Source organism: Diabrotica undecimpunctata, chromosome 9 (assembly GCF_040954645.1).
Source record: "Diabrotica undecimpunctata isolate CICGRU chromosome 9, icDiaUnde3, whole genome shotgun sequence".
Lineage (NCBI taxonomy): Eukaryota > Metazoa > Arthropoda > Insecta > Coleoptera > Chrysomelidae > Diabrotica > Diabrotica undecimpunctata.
Window position 1 is genome coordinate 64,846,227 of NC_092811.1, and position 18,986 is coordinate 64,865,212.

The 18,986-nt window shown below is 34.0% G+C and overlaps 1 long non-coding RNA gene across 1 annotated transcript; it reads left to right on the top strand.

Moving 5' to 3' along the window:
* The first annotated feature begins 2,804 nt into the window (after positions 1-2,804).
* LOC140450114 (uncharacterized) lies at positions 2,805-16,803 on the top strand. Its single transcript, XR_011951963.1, has 2 exons — positions 2,805-5,337; positions 16,462-16,803. It is a non-coding gene; the product is annotated as an uncharacterized lncRNA (long non-coding RNA).
* Positions 16,804-18,986: the final 2,183 nt, after the last annotated feature.

An 18,986-nucleotide genomic window follows, 5' to 3' on the forward strand; every position in this document is an offset into this window, starting at 1 on the left:
AGAAATACATTAAACCTTCCTAGACTATCTTCCAGACGGATGTATGCTGATGTTTTGTTTCTTCATAAACTACTGAATTCAAAAATTAATTGCAATGATCTACTGTCTCTAATCGACTTTAATGTTCCCTCTAGAGTTACTAGAACATCTCATAATTTTGCAATTAAATTTCATCGCTCTAACTTTGGTAGGCATTCTCCACTGAGTAGAATCATTCTAAATGGAAATAGAATAGACTTTGATTTGTTGCTGTGCGCTTCGGAAAATGTCTGTAGAATGTGTTTAAAAAATTTTTGTAACTTTATGTGATTTGTATTTGCTATGTGCTTTATATAGTTTTAATATTTGTTTTTTTTTTCTATATGGCTGCATCGCCAATTCTTTTCATACATATTTGCTATATCTTTGTAATTATTGTATCACTAGATAATACTTGTAATACTTTGTGTATATATTGAATTGGGTGGTATCCCGTTAATAAATAAATAAATAAAAAAAAGATGCTACATTGATTTCCTCCAAAACAGATCTTATTAGAAATTGCATAGTAGGCTGAGGCTAGTTTATTACTTAACAAATCGATATGAAAGAACCATTTAAGGTTGCTGTCTAAAAAAAAATAATAACAATTTTACAGTAACACATTAAAAAGTTTTAAACTGGTATAATCATATGAATTCTGAGTCTTCGTTAATCTACAAAATGAAAGATATTATAATGGAGTTTTTTCTAGTTGCATAACTATGCACATCACTCAGTTTATCCAAATGTTTTTAAAAGCACCTATTTTTAACACATAACAAACATTCAAAAATAGCGATGGTTCATGAAGAATAAAAATGAATTAATGCAGAGCTGGATGAATTACTGCAGAGTCCAGAGATTTGTAAAGTCAGAAAGACTAAACTGGCTTGACCACTTAAAAAGAATGCCCGATAATCGAGCTGTACAAGTAATCCAGAGATTAAAACCCCAAACGAACAGGACAAGAGGTAGGCCCAATAAAAGGTGGATAGAGGATATAGAGGAAGATCTTCAAACCATGAACATCAGGCAGTGGTGAAACAAAGTAGCAACATGGTATTCAACATTTTACCCATCAAATTTTTAAGCCCTTGCGAAGTAGATATTTGTATAAAGAGACTTATTTAAGCATATATCTAAATTATTTTTCTATTATAAAATAGATGACTCAAATGTCATGCGCGATATCATACCTTGTATTCATTGTACCATGGGTTCGAGCCACAGTTCGTAGACTTACTACGGTTGCTTCTTCCGACTGGGGTGGGGATGCTTGAGTTACGTCACCAGAGTACACAAGAATACAAAACTCATTTATTCGCGATTGAAACTGAATGTAGACGGCAGGTCGATTGCAGTGTTGATTGGTTGAAGGGGAAGATTACGTCACGAGAGTACAGTTTCGGGGTTAATGTTCATTTTTTAGGCTGAAGAGGCAACCGTAGTAAGTCTACAAACCGTGGGTTCGAGTGGTCTTGACTACGTCACACTCCTGGCCAGCTGTCAAATGTCATGCGCAATAGCACAGCGTGGCGGATGGCGTATCCCGCGTATCAGTATGCAGTGATGCCACTCCTCACGATTTATCGTGAAATCTCACGAATTGAAGACAAATCTCACGATTGACGTCTCATATCTTACGTTTTTTAAAATTTTTAGACTGTTACTAAATCTCAAGATGAATAATGGATACCTAATAAAATGTATACGAGAAAATCAGCATTTTTAAAGTGCTCTTAGATTGTCACCTTGAAATATTCATAAATCGACTGTATTTTTATATAGAAGTGCTTGCACTACTCCAATTAATATACACAAAATAATATAAAAATAGCTTAAAAGGTTCTGTATTGCTTTGAAAGTGTAAATATCGGTCCATAAACAACTGATGTTTATGTATATTTTATCATTAAATTTCAAGAATAGCCGGAATTCTGTATGAAAGGATCAACAGACCAAAATGATTTAAGTGTGTGTTTGAGACATGAAACAAATCGGCAATTTCATATGACAATGACTTATATTTCATCTTCAATCACTTTGAAATCCTACAAGTGCCGATAAAATGTTAAGTCCTCAGAAAATAAAATTAGATTTATGTATAATATACTATACTTAATATTCTTGGGTAAAATAGGTTACTAATTTTCATTGAAGTTTAAACTATAAAGAATGTTTATAATCATTGCCTAATATTGAATCGATAAATCCATAGCTTGCAATATATAGCTGATACTGGTGGTTCCTCTAAAATAGGCCCTTTTCTAGTACACTAAATTTTAATTATGTACTTATATATTAATTTTGTTCTGAAGCTATTTTCTTGTGGCATTTTAAATTAATTACCATTTAAATGGGAATAAGCCACAATTAAAGGTTAAAATACGTTTATTGACGTTTTAATTTCCACTTCGGACATCGTTCTCAAACAAACATTAGTAAATTTTAAAACAATTTACTAATGTTTGAATTTTGAGAACGATTTCCGAAGTGGAAATTGAAACGTCAATAAACGTATTTTAACCTTTAATTGTGGCTTATTCCCATTTAAATAGTAATTATATATTAATTAATACGTATATAACAATATAACGTATTTAAAATAGTTTTTTATAATTATATATCATTTAAAAACTCCCATTTCCTTCAAAATTCAACTGTAGCGAAATCTCACGATTTCTTACGATTTATTTCTTCCGATATGTGTTCCGTTCCGATATCACGATTTCTCTTCGACTTCATGTGGCATCACCCTAGAATAACAGAGACACATGGAAGCGACATAGCGGTCCAAAAGCGTGTACCATTTTTGTATACGCATGCCCGATTCTGGTTGTATTACTGTCAAAAACACGTGCTTATTCTTTAATTCTGGTTGTTTTCGATAGTCCGTAGGCGTCTATGGTAAATACTCGACACAACAAGTGCATTTGACCATTTATATAATTTATTTATAGTTAAAAGGTTATAGTTATAGTTTATAGTTAAATATATAAGTTTATAGTTATAGTTTATAGTTAAAAGTTTAATTTATATTTAAAATGGCTGGATATATTTGTGCGATTCGCGGATGTTCATCTGTGACAGGAAAAGGAATAAGTTTGTTTAGATTTCCTAAGAATAATAACAGGTAATTACTATTGCTTTGTAATTATTATTAGTTATTACTAATTACATAATAGTATTGGTTTGACTTTCGAACAGTAAGCCGACGCCGACGTGTCTGTCCGAGCTATAAAAAAATAAACTTTGGTCTGCCAAGGGATACCTGGTTCAAACTGAAAACATTAAATTTGGTGACAGTGCTATTTCTTTTATTGAAAGACGCAAGTCTCCGAAGGCTCAGGTCATAAAATCAACAGATGGTGGCCAAATGTCGGCGCGCTCGAAGACAACAATACGAATATAGTATTTTTAAGAAATAAAAATATATAGAGGGTTTTATACACGGGAATATTTGATTTAAGAGCGTAGGCGCAAAATTTGGGGCAAATGTTTTTTAAATGTATTCATTTTTTTCGAATCCTGAAAAAACTAATAAGTATTTTTGAAAAATTTAAACGCAGAATGAAAGACCACATTATTACTGAGGGCCAAAAGTCCCCGAAAACTTTTATAATGTTTATTTTAATAAGTTACAGGGGTGAAAAAAAAGAGAAAATTTAGTGTGATTTTTAATTTCAAATATCTCATTCAAAAAAACTTTTTGTTTATTCTAAGGGACTTTCGGCTCTTTGTTTAAAATTTGTTCTGTTAAAAATTTGTAGTGCCAAAGTGTGGATAGAAGCTTGCAGACGAGAAGATTTGTTATTCAAAATGGATTCACTTTATAATAATTATAGGATTTGTGAACTGCATTTTGAAGATAATGTTATTGTAAAAGGAAATAGAAGAAAAACATTGGCGCATGACACAGTACCTTCAATATTTTCATATAATACGACAAACACAATTGACCACGGTGAAGATATCGAAGAACCACCAAAGAAGATTATCGTTTTAGGTTTGTGTACATTTAAGTTATAAAATCATATTTTTCGAAAGCAATATTTTATGCTGATATATTTTCACGCTGAGGTTTTTTTAGAGAATGTTATTGTTTCGGGATCGACCCCACAATTAAAAGAAACAGACAAATTAATTTCAAATTCTGAATGTTTACCTGCTGTTGTTCAAGGTAGGTATATAATTTGACCTAATTGGAGTGGAAGTTAGATTGAGTTCAACTTAGTTACAAGAGGTTGTAATACCAGACAATAATTTATTGTTTAATCTTGATAGTAAAAATCATTACAATATTTTACAATTACTTTTTGGTAATAACCTCTCAACTGTAATGGATTTAATAATGCGTATATTTCACAAACGATAAAAAATAAACGGTCGTTAAATTAATGTATGTTTTAGGACCAAGTACGAGTAACTACTTATTGTCACCTACAGCTGCCACACAGACAGAGAGTAATTTAAGCAACAGATCACCGCGAAAACAAAAACTAAGATTAAAAATAAGACGTTTGCGAAGAAATTGTAAGAAGCTGTTTGTGAAACAAAAGCAAAATACTCCTCTTCGAGATTTTCGACATTTCCAAATACGGTATTTTGAGAACGATTTCCGAAGTGGAAATTGAAACGTCAATAAATGTATTTTAACCATTAATTGTGGCTTATTCCCATTTAAATAGTAATTGAGATATTTCAAATTAAAAATCACACTAAATTTTCTCTTTTTTTTTCACCCCTGTAACTTATTAAAATAAACATTATAGAAGTTTTCAGGGACTTTCGGCCCTCAGTAATAATGTAGTCTTTCACTCTGCGTTTAAATTTTTCAAAAATACTTATTAGTTTTTTCAGGATTCGGAAAAAATAAATGCATTTAAAAAACATTGGCCCGAAATTTTGCGCCTACGCTCGAAGAATTTATATTGTGTAATATGCCCACTGACTATTAATTTTCTGGTTGTTAGCTGTCATTGGCGGCTTGGCCACGTAACTTCAAAGAACTGTCGCTTCTCTGTGTTGGGTTGTTCTCTGGCATCACTGCGTATGTGATGTGCGTACTGCGTATGGCCGCTGGCCGCCATTGAATGGTGACTATGGCGGATTTGTGTAATGTCGATGGGTGTAGGTACAAGTTAATTACGAAAGAAAATATGTTTTTTTTAAGTTAATAGGCAAGAGAGTCAACTTTTACAACTACAGGGTCATTTTTTCGAAAAGATGTTTCTCTAATCAAACTTTTGAATGTATATTTGACCACACGTAAGTGTCGGCAATAATGAATGTATCTTTTTTCCTGGAACAATGAATGTAAGTAATATCTTTAGATCATAACTACTCATTCGTCCTATTTTTAATGTTTTCTCTGTATTTTCCAAACTTTAATCCTATTCTTTAATATTAATCCTATGCTTAGTAACAGTAACATAAATTTCCACATCAAATAAAAATCAAGATGGCGCACAGTATCCAATATCACATTACCAAGCGTTTCTGTGTAGGCATTGCCCTATTATTTGTGAAATCGGGAATTATTTTACTTAGGAATAGTTAATTTAGACTTTGGTGTTGGTAGGTGATCTAGTGATTAAAATTCTCAATATAAGGATATATGAAGCCACACCATTTGTGCATGGCCACTTGGGACATTGTGTAATGTTGAAATGCATATTATTACCTAAATATTGTAAAAATGATTTACCTAACTTTCTTTTAATAAAACCAATGTAAAGAATATATTATTGAATGTTAAAATCGGAGTTCTTAATTTTATGATTTTATGGGAAATAGACTTCTATCTAATGCCTGCCATTATGCCCAAACATATCATCATAAAAAGGGTTGTCCATTAGAGTTGACCGACCCTTTATTGTTTTCTTCCATGTTTTTCCTCCATTCTGATCTGTTCTTTGCTTTATTACATACATTGTATGGGTCTTCCATTTGACTTTTTTCACAATGGTGTTCTCTCAATATTTTCTTTGGTGTTTTCCTTTTGCTTCTCTTGCGCATGGCTCATCCAACGTAAATTTCCAATCTTTATACTTACATGTTATAATGTTTAGGTTTAGTTCTTTGTATGCTGTCTGTAGTTCAAAATTATATCATCTGTACCATACATTATTTTCAGTCAGTCTTATCAGGGCTTTTTATATTTAGCAGCATTAGGTTTTTGTGTTTATATCAGATCTGAAATTGCTAATTAGACCATTATATTTTTTTTGTTAACAATCTGCATCCTTCTTTAAGCCTTTCTGACATTACTGTGGCTGTTGACAGCCAACTTTTCATGTTTTTCTGGTCTGTATAACTAGAATTCAAAAGCCTTGATTCTTTTTAATGTACATTTTTTTAATATCCATGTCTCAGCTCCATATAATAATATATATATATATATATATATATATATATATATATATATATATATATATATATATATATATAGCATTTAATGTTAAAAATGTGTAATATAGCATTTTTTAAATTGAGATGCATGTTAGGAGTGGCATCAATTGTATAAATGCTGATCTGCCATTGTTTGTTTCTTTGTCAAAGTTTCTTAGTATTGATATTTTTCTACTTGTTCTATCACGTTGCCATTTATTGTCAATATTTGTTTCATATTTTGTGATTCGTTTGTAATAAGCATACTGTATTTCATATGTTTAACATTTATATCAATTCCCATCTCTGCACAATTTATATTTAAGATTTCCACTGCTCTTTGCAACCATCACTGTCATCTGCATATTGTAAGTTGTTAAGTAATTTTTTATTGTCAGTCCATCAGATTGTACTGTAGCACTCTGGTTCTGCTATCTTTGGTTTGTGTTTATAATTTGATTGTTCTTATTAATGAGTATTGCTATGAGGTTTTCATGTCTTACTCCATCTAAAGGTTTTTATAGTCAACATGAGTAAGTTAATGTTATCACCATATATTTTATTATAGCAAATAATTCTCTAGTACCTATTTCATTTTGGAATATGGACTGTGACCCACCAATCTCCTCTTCTAACTTTTGATAAATTCACTTATGTCTAAGTTATAATAACTGATAATTTCTAATTAGGGTAATTTGATTGTTAGATTTAATTTCTTGTGCACAATTTCATTTTTCATTTGAGTGTTAGATTAGAATTAGAAGAAGTTTTATTTGAATAGAATAATTAAAGAAATGATTTTTATTGTTGAAATAAAAACAAAAATATAAGAAATATATATGAAATAGGTAAAAGAAATAAAATAAGACTTACTCACAGTCAATTTAATTTTACTACCAAAACGACTGGTTTCGCTTTCTACACTTTGCAAAGCATCTTCAGGTCAAACGATACAAAGTAAATTAAATGCTGAAATTATAAAAAGCCCATATTAGGGTACTGTCTTATAAAGATAAAGATCAAAACAGTTACAGTAATTATGCCAATATTACATGTCTGTGTTTGGATCATGATCTATACCATCATATTGTACATTATCTGGTAGATGAAGTGAGTTTGGTCCAGTCTTAGACATACTGGGCTAGGCTTTCTGATTTGAGGGTATTCCTACAGCACAGATTGATACATATTTGCAAACACCAGCTGCTGTTGGCTAGGGAAACAGTGGCAATTTGATCTTGGTCACTTCTATATTAATCAGGTGATAAAATATCTGTAGCATGGGATTTTGAGTTTTCAGTTGAATGTTGTATCTGCCCATTAGACCATCCATAAGATCAACACCACCCATATGACTGTTGTATATGTTTATTGCAATACAAACCTGCTCAGTAAATCCACCAGCAATTGAATTTGAAAAAGAGCCATCTTGTTCTACCTCTGGTAATGGTAAATGAGGTTGTTTTTTCCTAATTTTAACAGTAATTGTATTGGAATAAGTGTAGTAGTTTTAACAGGACATTTTCACAATGAAATTTCTGCAGTAGGCTTAGCAGAGTGCAATGTTGATGGCATGGTTGTACCAGTCATAATAGGAGATGATATTAATGGAATAACTTCTTAATTGATATTGCAAAAATTCAGTGGTAAATTATCATTTATAAAGTCTATTTGCAGCATCCATTTTCTTCAGATAATGAGACACAGTGGACTGAGTAGTCTCATCAGTGTCAGACGAATAATTATTTTTTACTGAATCTAATAATTGGAATCTGATATATATTAGATATAAAATCATATTCTTTTACTTTCTTTTATACAGTGGCGTTCCAAAAAAAACATGAAGTAAACTGTTATGACCATAGATGGTCATCAATTATAATGCTAAAAATAAATAGTAGCTTATTTATTTTTATAAAACCAATAATATATTCCAAAAATATGTATTATGATGTACTTATAGTAAATTTTTCAGCAAAATATAGACATAAACCACTTTTTCACTTATATGGAAATTCTTTTCAGACTACAATAATTTATACACCTATTTTGGCAGATGACTAAAAGCAACTGCTTGTACCTACTAACTTGGACAACAAGGACTGTTCAAATGCCTATTAATGTGCATCTTTAAGCTCATTTAAAAACAAACAACAACATTTAAGCTATTTATATATTAACAATTCTGGATTTATTTAGAACAAAAGTAAACACTGACTAGAGACAGTTATATAATGGTTAGAGAGTTAAGGTTCAGTGTTCGATAGTCTAAGTACTTTTTCAGGGATAGTTATAAATGCCGACTTCAACCAGTTTTTCAGTATTATTTCCCTGTCATACTGTTTTGTACTCTGTCAACACTCCAAGTTATCTTATTTATTTGACATAAACCCCCATTACAGTATATACATTCAAATCCATGGTTCTTTACGCATGTGTCATCATTTAAGCACATGAAATAAGTTGAAAATTTACTCCATGCAACAGCAAGTGACAGAAAATGGCTGCTGCTCAATCACAGAATATATTATAAAATTTGATTTTATCAAATGTTGTTTCAAAAACTTACGGTTTTTTGTGTTCTTAGACGTTGAGGATCCCTCGCTTCTGGTGGGTTCTGCAATCGGTCCTGTCCTTTGGCTGCTCTGCGGCTCTAGTATGGCTCTCGGCTTTGGTACTGCTCTCGGCTCTAGTCTGGCTCTCGGCTTTGGTACTGCTCTCGGCTCTAGTATGGCTCTCGGCTTTGGTACTGCTCTCGGCTCTAGTATGGCTCTCGGCTTTGGTACTGCTCTCGGCTCTAGTATGGCTCTCGGCTTTGGTACTGCTCTCGGCTCTAGTACCGCTCTCGGCTCTAGTATGGCTCTCGGCTTTGGTACCGCTCTCGGCTCTAGTATGGCTCTCGGCTTTGGTACTGCTCTCGTTCTCCCGGGTCTAGTGGTCTCTCTCTGCTACTGAGGGTGTTGCTGGCGTGGACTGTATAGGCTCTCTCAAACTTCCTTGAAGTATTCTGTTTCTCGATAGGACCATGAACAAATTCCCTTCGTTGGCTCAGTGAAGATGTTCGTTCTGTTGTAATGGAAACACCAAATAATAGTAGCAGAGTTTATTGTTGAGACGTACACTATGGGTGTAGACCCGGGATTACTTTGAGTAGAGACTGATGAAGTTGATCGTTGAAGACTATATGTTCGTTGAGTGAATATTGATTGAATGCTTCTCTAGTCAAGAGATATTAGTTTTATATAAATTCTATTTGGGTCAATATTTTTCTCGTACCTAGCATGATATGTGTATTTAATTTATGTAAATTGTTTAACTTTGTCAGTACTTTTGACTGATGTCCAAATTATTATTTATAATTGACCAAATGTGTATGTAACCTAATTAACTATGTGTGTGTATTTAATAACAAATAGATTCATTCGGTCTACTGGGTGATAAAATTATACTGTCCAATTTCGGATATGAATTATGAAGATTTGATATTGGACAATTATGTAAAGACTGAAACATTATTTAGCTCAAATAATATTGTTGTAAGATTTAAACATATGTTTTTCTTTTCTCATATTTCATTTTCATCACCATCAGAATTGGAACTGTTATCTCCAATGTTAATGATTACAGGTTCGATATTAATATTACACATATTTTCTTCTCTAATAAATTTGTGGTAAAGTTTCTGGCAAAGTAGTGTCTTCTCTTTTATTTCGTCTTAAGTCAACCATTTGAAAAGTGTCACTGTTGAATGAAGTTTTATATTGAAGATATCCAAAATTTTCTTTGGTAACTCTTAAGATCACTGGTTTTGAAATTTGAAATGACTATCTGTCAGTATTTATTTTCCGATTAATACATGGACCTGTTAAAGAATATAAGCATTCAAAATTTTTAAAATCATTAAGTTCCATGTTCACAACTTCGTATTTACTAGAACACTGACAAATAAATTGTTGTCAGTCTCAGGGTGTTAATATATTTAGACTGGGTAGTTTTTTCAGTTTTCTTTCAATACTTTATTTTTAATAATTTACAATCTATTATTTGTAGTTTCGGATATCTTTGTATGAGGTAAAGTGCACACATAACTACACATAGGTTTTTGGTCTAGCCGTAACAGTTATCTGCCCATATGGTGACACATTCGACGTCAGAGGAAGGAGTAGTTAGATCAGCCCACTTTAAAACTGCTGAAACAATTTCATTTCCTCCTCTGTTCGCTTTAGTTTCATCCCACATTACACAATTGTAGCACTGTTATATCCATTGTATAAAGTGTAATTCAAAGTCCATAATCTTTGCTTATAAAAATTTACACAATTGGTCAAAAATAGCGTTGGAAGTCACTTTTGTAGATCACCAGTCAGTACTTTGTGCTTGATACCTATTTGCTTTTGCTTCGATTATATTAACAGATTTAATTTTATATCTGCATTCTGCTTCTATTAAGTGCATATCTTTCTTATTTTCAATCAGTTGTTTGTCAGTATCAATATGAGCTGCTCTTATTTTAGCAGCAAATATATCACAGTCGTCGCAAGTGTCTACTTCTGGAGGTTTAAGTGTTAAATTGAATTGCTAATTAAATATATCGCAATACAGCCAGGGCTTTGTTATGAGTTCAGTAGCATCATTATTCTCTGTTTTTTCCTGTTTGTATAATTTATACATTTTTTCAATGTTTAAATGAGGCCCCAAATAATTCTTTTTGGCCTTTCTCGATTGTAGTGACACTCTTATTTTGGAAAAGATGAATTATGTGATACCACAGAATCAATAATTGTTTGTGTTGTCTTACTTGGCTCATAAGGGCCCGTAAGATCTCGTTGAACCATGCTTCTATCCTGCTGCTATGATAAAGCAGTCTTCACTACTTGTTGTGAAATACTTAACATATTTAAGAACATTGTTTTACATACTACAGTTCTAATACCCTTAATTACAAAAGAGTAAACTAAAGTATTTGTTCTTAGTTTAGATTCATTCTAATGAGTGCAACCTGTGTCGTTCTGTAGGTTTTGTTTGGACACAAGATAATATAAATTGCCTTTGGATATTATGGTCTGCTCCAATAGTTTTTTAAAATATCTTCCCTCTGAGCTTCAGATAATTTTGAACTACATTTCATGCAGTAAGATATTCCGCATGACACTTTTAAGGTTTTGCAAGGAACATTCTTACCCTTCTTACTAACATGGACCTTTTCACTGTCATAGTTTCTTTTTATCTCATTTGCTTTCCAGTGAAGAACATTTCGTGTCCTTTTCTTTGCAGTTTGCTTTATTTTTGTTTTATTGACAACTTTTCTCTTGGTCGCCAGAGAATTGGTATAGTCCCTTCTACTATATTAGCTACGGAGCCTAGTACAGCATTAGATGTACTTGAAACACCTCTGACAATGCCGGTAAAATTGCAGGAAGTCTACTTCCACTTTTATCTGAATCTGGTTGATAATCTTTATCCTTTATTGAACCATCGCTGCCACTTAAATAAAGGTCGACACTTACCACATAATTTTGATTATAGTGCTTTTCTTCTGCAACAGTAGCTGGTTTGATGATTGCATGTTGGCCACATTTATCGCTAAGTTCTTGATGTGGTGGAATTTCTTTATCTGCTCCTGCAAGTAATTTTTTTACAATGGAAGCAGACATTAAGTAAAATAATTATTAACAAATATGATTTTTTAATAAAATTTAGAAAGGCAGTAAACATTGTATTTATATTTTCTCGATTGACTCAAAAAAATAATATAGTGATAAAAACTTAAGTTTTTGTAGTCTGGGGTCTGTGTTTAAAGACTTGGGTGTACTGAAGAGCGACAAATCTAAAATTCTTTACGTTCTTTTACAAAGAGCCATTCTTAAAACAATGTAAACTCACTAAACCCATCTAAATTTTTTTGGTTCAAATTAAACTGAATTGAATACAAATCTTTACACGTTTCTGACTTTTAATCTGTTTGCTATGCTGGTAGGTTACTATATTACAGAATGCGCCTGCCTATCATTTACTGCTTAGCACAATCTAATAAATAAAGTAGAAATTATATATTCAATATCCAAAAGCCGTAAACGCAATCAATTGGGGCGCGTGCCACAAAATGAATACATTAATTGTAAACAGTCACCACTTAATGTGCACTTAAAGATTATACTACGCATTTAACTTGAGATTGTTAAAAAAATAAATATTAAGTTTTAAGAAAATGCACTCTACGTGTGTGTATTTTGTTATATACTGGATGTCTTTTCATTGAGAAGCATAAAATCCTATATTGGACTTACGATACGATTCGTAATTTTTCATTTGAAGGAATATAAGTTAAGTCCAGATAAGATGATAAAGACCTATAAAGCAAACTGAACATAGTATACCTAGTTTCTCTTTAATTCCTTTTTTAAAAGCGTTTGGACTTAGTATAGTATTCTCCTAAATAAATTAGGATATTCCTATGCCGGTCATGTAATATATTTTTTTTTTCGTCTTTATTGAAGGGGTGGGGTCTGGAATCTTCAAAAGACATCTCAGTCCAGGACGCCGCCTGACTAACTTTAGTGCAGGATTCGTTCTTCGTACTCCCGGCGATAGTTCCCGAGGTACTTTAAAATGCCCTCCCGTCGCCGAGTCTACGCTGAACGCCTACCTGCTAAACCAGACCCTCCTCTGTCATCCAGCTATCCGGAAGCGGAATGGCCGCTGTAAGGCCGGCATCACTTCCGAATCACTACCTTTATTCATTCATTCTCCATTCATATACATCCACACTCTATTCATCGGCAAGGAGGCTCCCTGTCTCGTTCCAGGAAGCGCGTAGAAGACACTTATCGCTCCTAGTTCGGCATCATTCCCAGATGGGTATTTCCTCCTTCCCCACAGTCTGACTCACTCATTCTAACTCATACAGTGTGACCCACTTTTCTAGCTTCACCTTTCAGCATCATTTACTCTTACCTTTAGCGTTAGTCCAGCAGTCTTTCTTCCTCTTCCTTTTTCTTGATCACTGCACGGATATAGCTGTGTATGTTAGTCTAAACTAATTTATTTTCAATCATTCTCTCAATCGTTTCTCTCACTGTAACAAAATTCACACCTGTCACTCTCTCCATTCTGTTCCTTTCCACTATCCATCTGCTGCAATCTAACATTGTATGTGTCACAGTGTCCGAGTATCCAAGTTTAGGCATTCATCTGTACCAGCCTTTCCGATCCTATAGAGGTAGGCCCTAAAACACCCGTGTCCTGCGAGCACCTGCGTCAGGAAATAATCCAGTCGCCTGTGGCCACAGTCCACCCAATCTCTTATGTTCGGGATCAGCATTTTCGTCCACTGTGCCACATCTTCCGTGTTGTTCCATTCTTCTTTACATCTTTCAACTGACCTTTCCCTTTCCTGTCTTCTCTCGGCCACAGTAAGGTTTGGACCTCTTCTCTCATAAAGCTCTTTTCTTTCCACAGCCAAAACATGCAACGGAACACATCCAGTGATGGTCCATAAGGCTGCCGCAGACACAATCCTGTAGGCGCATGCCACTCGCAACAGACTTGTTCTGTCTACTCGTGTCATGAGACTCCTATAGGCCGTTATCTCTACCGCCTCGCTCCAGACTAGTGCCGCGTTGAGGAAGATCGACTGTACAACACCGTGTAAGACCCTCCTTTCGGATTTGGGTCCTCCAATGTTCGGCATCACCCTCCCCAACGCAGCCGCATATTCGCAGCCTTCCGGACCACCTCCCGCACGTGCCCGTCGTCACACCCATTTTCCATTCTGGTGCAATGTCACTCCTAGATACTCTACTTGTTTCTTGGGTGTTATTCATGCTCCCGCACATTTTAATTCAATATTTTGCCTGTTCCTTGTCCACTTCAGAATGATGGCTTCGGTTTTCTCTGTCGCAAGTTTCAGTCCGTGCTGCGTCATCCATTTCTTTACGACGTCGCCTGCGTTTCGAACCCTGTATTTGAAATCTGGCTCATCCCTGGCCACTACCAGTACAGCGAGGTCATCCGCGAATGCGAAGGGGGTTGTACCCTCTCCGTATTCACAGTGCATAACCCCGTCATATGCCAGATTCCATAGCGTCGGGCCCAAGACAGATCCCTGGGGTACCCCGGCCGTCACGTCCACGATCGTGCCCTTTTCCACCATAATCCTTCTCTCGGACAGATACTCCGCCACCACATTCATCAGGTAACCAGAACATTCTCTCTCCTCCATTGCCTTCATTACCTCGTTCCACTGCAATGTATTGAATGCATTCTTAACATCAAACAACAGCAGGACCGCCCAGCGATGTTCATCCCCTCTGTTGTGCAATGCTTCGAGTACACTCATGATTGCATCAATTGTGCTTTTCCCTTTACAAAAACCAAATTGCTCAGGTGGTATCTGATCTAGTCCTGGGGACCTACGAGTCTTCAGTGAACCCAATGCCTCGATAAGTTCATCCATGGTAAAGGGTACAGCTCGCTCGGCTCCTTCATCCCTCCATACACCATGACATCTGCCTCCGGAAAGAGCTCTTTTGTTACCTCAAGCTTCTTGTCCATAGGCATTTCGTAAGGAGAATACGCATGGAATTTCTTCATGACGATCTTGTATCCCTGACCCCAGATATCCTCATCCAGCTGTTCACACAACTCTTTCCAGTGCCTTCTTTTTTCTGTACGGATTTTCCTGTACAGTTCCTTCTTTCTTGCGCGGTACTCTTCCTCGATCTCCTCGATGATCTCAGGGTTGATTCTTACTCTACCTCTTGCTCTTGTTAACCTTGTTGCTATACATACATTTCTTAGTGCGTCGATGTCCGCATTCCACCAATATGGCATCCTGTTGATATCTTGGCGACCAATCTTGCTTCCCTCCATCGCTTCTTTAATGACTCTCTCCAGGCTTTCCACTGTCGGTGATTGTTCATGTTCACTCTCCATTTAATTAGCTCCTCATATACTTTCCAGTCATTCCCATCGCCACATCTGCCCACCGACGTCCCGGATGCACGGACGGTGTTAGTAGCCCCCTTTCCAGTTATCGAGAACTCAATGTACTGATGTTCAGTTCCAGTGTAGTCTGACAAAACCTTCCAGCCTATTGCTTTCGCCATTATTTCTTGTGTCGCCATGGTCACGTCGATGTACGTACCTGTACCTCTCCTAACAAACGTAGGTTCCAGACCTGTGTTCAGAACCACTAGAATGTTGTTTCTTCCTTGCATTTCAGCGCTATGTATATATATTCCCTAAAAAATTGGACTTAGGATAGTATACTTCCCTATATAGTATAGTATAGTATACTATTCCCCTATATAGTATAGTATAATAAAAAATAAACATAACTAAACAAAAACAAGAAAAAAGGGATCATAAACGGAATAAATAGTGATAAAAAATTACTCTCTATGTTAAAAAAATATAACGAAATCACAAAATCAAACTAAAAAAAAAATAAATATAGACTATAAAAGAAAAAAATAGGAAAAAGCTTAATTAAATTTTTTAGTACACATTCACTACTAACTCGACCTGTAATTGTAGATATAAATAATAAAAAAAAAAATAAATAACTACAATTTAAGTTGAAAATACATTTAATTTGACTCCTACTTCGCATTCGTCAAGTATTTATTATTGCCGAGAACAATTTTCAAAGTGGAAATTGAAACGTCAAATTAAACATATTTTCAACTGCAATTGTGATCAATTCCCATTAAAGATAGTTAATATCACTAATTTTTTATTCCACTGATAGTTGGCCTTAACGTGAAACTCTCCTGCTTAATATTGGCTTGAGATATGCAAAGATGTTGGAAATTAGTTTTGAGCTTTGCAATCCACACATTAGTCTACCATTTTCGAAGTTTAAAGGGTTATTAAAATTAGGAAATGCCTTAAAAGCGCTTCATAAAAGGAATTGTACAAATCTGCTGATAAATTAACATTACATATAGCCAGATCATGTTTATACCAACCTTCATCTTTTAATATTATTTAAAACAAAAACAACTAATAGGTGTTGATTTACTATAACTTTATTATTTTTTGTTTTAGGTTAAAAGCAGAAGACGTGCACAAATCACTGTCTGAATACATATAAATGGATTTTTGGTTATTAAGAATTGCAGACATCATCGAGTTTGATTTTCTGCTTACTACCAAAGTCTTCCTGTAGAAGATGTAATTTTAAGTTTGGTTTTTTATGGATTCGAAGAATCAATATGCTGGTGTATCGGATCAACGATTAATTGAATGTAGAATATAAGAAATGATACCAGGATTAAAGCAGAAATAGCCGCTTGTGTTTAGAAAAAATAAAGAGATAACGGCGAATAGCATTCAAAATCTGGGTCTATTGTATAAATATATTGTTAATATTAAATGTTTTTTATGGTGTTTTATCAAGTTTGTTCAAACAGTAAAAGTAGTAGATATGTTATAAGTTTATTTGTAATAATCAGTAGGTTAGTGTCGGCTTTATATTAAAAAAACCGATTTATACTTATACAATAAGGAATAGAGAATTAAGTAAAATTCAAACGACGCCGCTAGTACTTACGAAAAGATATTTATTGCATTTTATGAAGTGGTAAATGGTAGATCATCGTCAAGGATTTTCAACACCAATGACGACATCCTTTGCATATATATTTATTATAATAATCATAGTTTAACATTGACTTCAAATTTGAAAAGTCAATTTATGCTTATTATAAAACAAGAAATTGGAAGCAAGTTATAGTCTTCATCGGAGATGAAAAGAACGAAAGTTACCTCAGTCCTCAGTTACCTAAGTCAATCGGTCTCAAAGATTGGTTATAATTTGACAGAAAAGTTTATATTTTGAACGAATGTTGGTCACAATATACTTATACTAACCCTTCTAGTTACTGTAGTATATAAAAGCAAATGCCGAATAAACGTGGTTCCAGCAATGTTAACAAACATTTTACAGTATGCCATGGTAATATCGCACATGTTACGACAGTTAAAGTAGTCTATATGTTACGAAGTTTATTTGTAATAATCATTACGTTAGCGTCGACTTAAAATTTAAAACAAGCGATTTATGGTTATAGAATAAGGAGTAGAAAAGTGAAATTCAATATGTATTTTTATGGCCTAAAAACTAGTAGATCAGTATCAAGGATTTTCAACACCAATGGCGACGTCCTGTATATAATATATTTATTTATAATAATCATTAGGTTATCATTGATTTCAAATTTGAAAAGTCAATTTATGATTATTATAAAACAAGAAATTAGAATTATATCAACAAGAAGATTCTACAAACAAATCTATAACTGTCGACTATAATAAGTGGATTGATCTGGAAGTTTCGGTAGCGCCTGATTTTTTTGAAAATCAAAGCTCAAAATCAACAAGTCATCTTTGATCTCCTTAAGAAGGTTATAAAGTGCTTTATATTTTAACTTGTGCACTCGTTTAGTTGTTATGAGAGTAGCTTTTTGCTGTACATCTTTGCATACTTTTATTTGCTCGGTAAGTGACAAGCAAGTTGAATAAATGTCCTCCCATGAGCTACCAAATCCTAAGTTTTATTCTGTATTAAAAATATATTTAAAGTATTGCTCTTTTACTTCAGCAGTTTTGTCTTGAACAGCTGTTATGTACTTTCGCCAAAGTTTCCGTACATTAAGTTCAGCTGAGAGGTACTTTCGACCCATCTTATTTGCACAACAATGTATTTCGCTACAGTTCAAGCTATTCAAAAAACGCATGACACTAGCTTTTTTGACTGTAAACTTGTTCTATCCCTTTCTTTTATTTGGCATTTCACCAGTAGTAAAGTACCTTTGGGATAGGCGATTCACCCTGGATACATTTAAGGTTTCGAAAAATGTATACTAAACAAGACATTTTTCTTTTCATTGTTTCATATAAAATATTTCGCTCTAGCTTGCTGTACTGTATTCCTATTATTTTTAGGACGCCTTCTTTGGATTTGCTGCATAGTCAAATGTTTTAAGATAAAATGATCTTGCGATATTTTATCCTGTGTTGAATAAAACTTTGAGTGAAAGCGTCTAATATCCTGGGCTGATATTGTTCTGCGTAATAGTGCTTCACTTTGGTGGTTGCATGTCGGGAAGCCTTTTGCCGCATATCTAAAAAAATAACGGAATATAAATATCGGTTAGATTGGTTATCGTCTATTTTTTATCTGAACATTCAAGTTAAGCTAGACATCTTGAATTTAACAATGCACAGTTGAGATTAAAGTTACGTTAAATACCTGCATTTCTTTGCCTCACTTCTCTTCTATTTTTCCGGTGCCTTCACTCGTTTCCTAACAGTTTCACCAATACTTTTGTTTACTGGTCGTACAGTTACATCCATTATTTTTGTATTTTATTACTTTAAATGCCGAAAAAAAACGACGATAACTTAAAAAAGTACGTAGGCTCAGCCTAGGTGGCACGTGACTGTAAGCCTCCAGTCTCATAGGCTGAAAGGGAGAACGTGAGTTCTGCAAGTTAATACGGCGGTGAATGTTAGTTTGAGTTAACAACGCGGTTTTTATTCATAAATTTGTATGAGACTGTTAGTTCGGC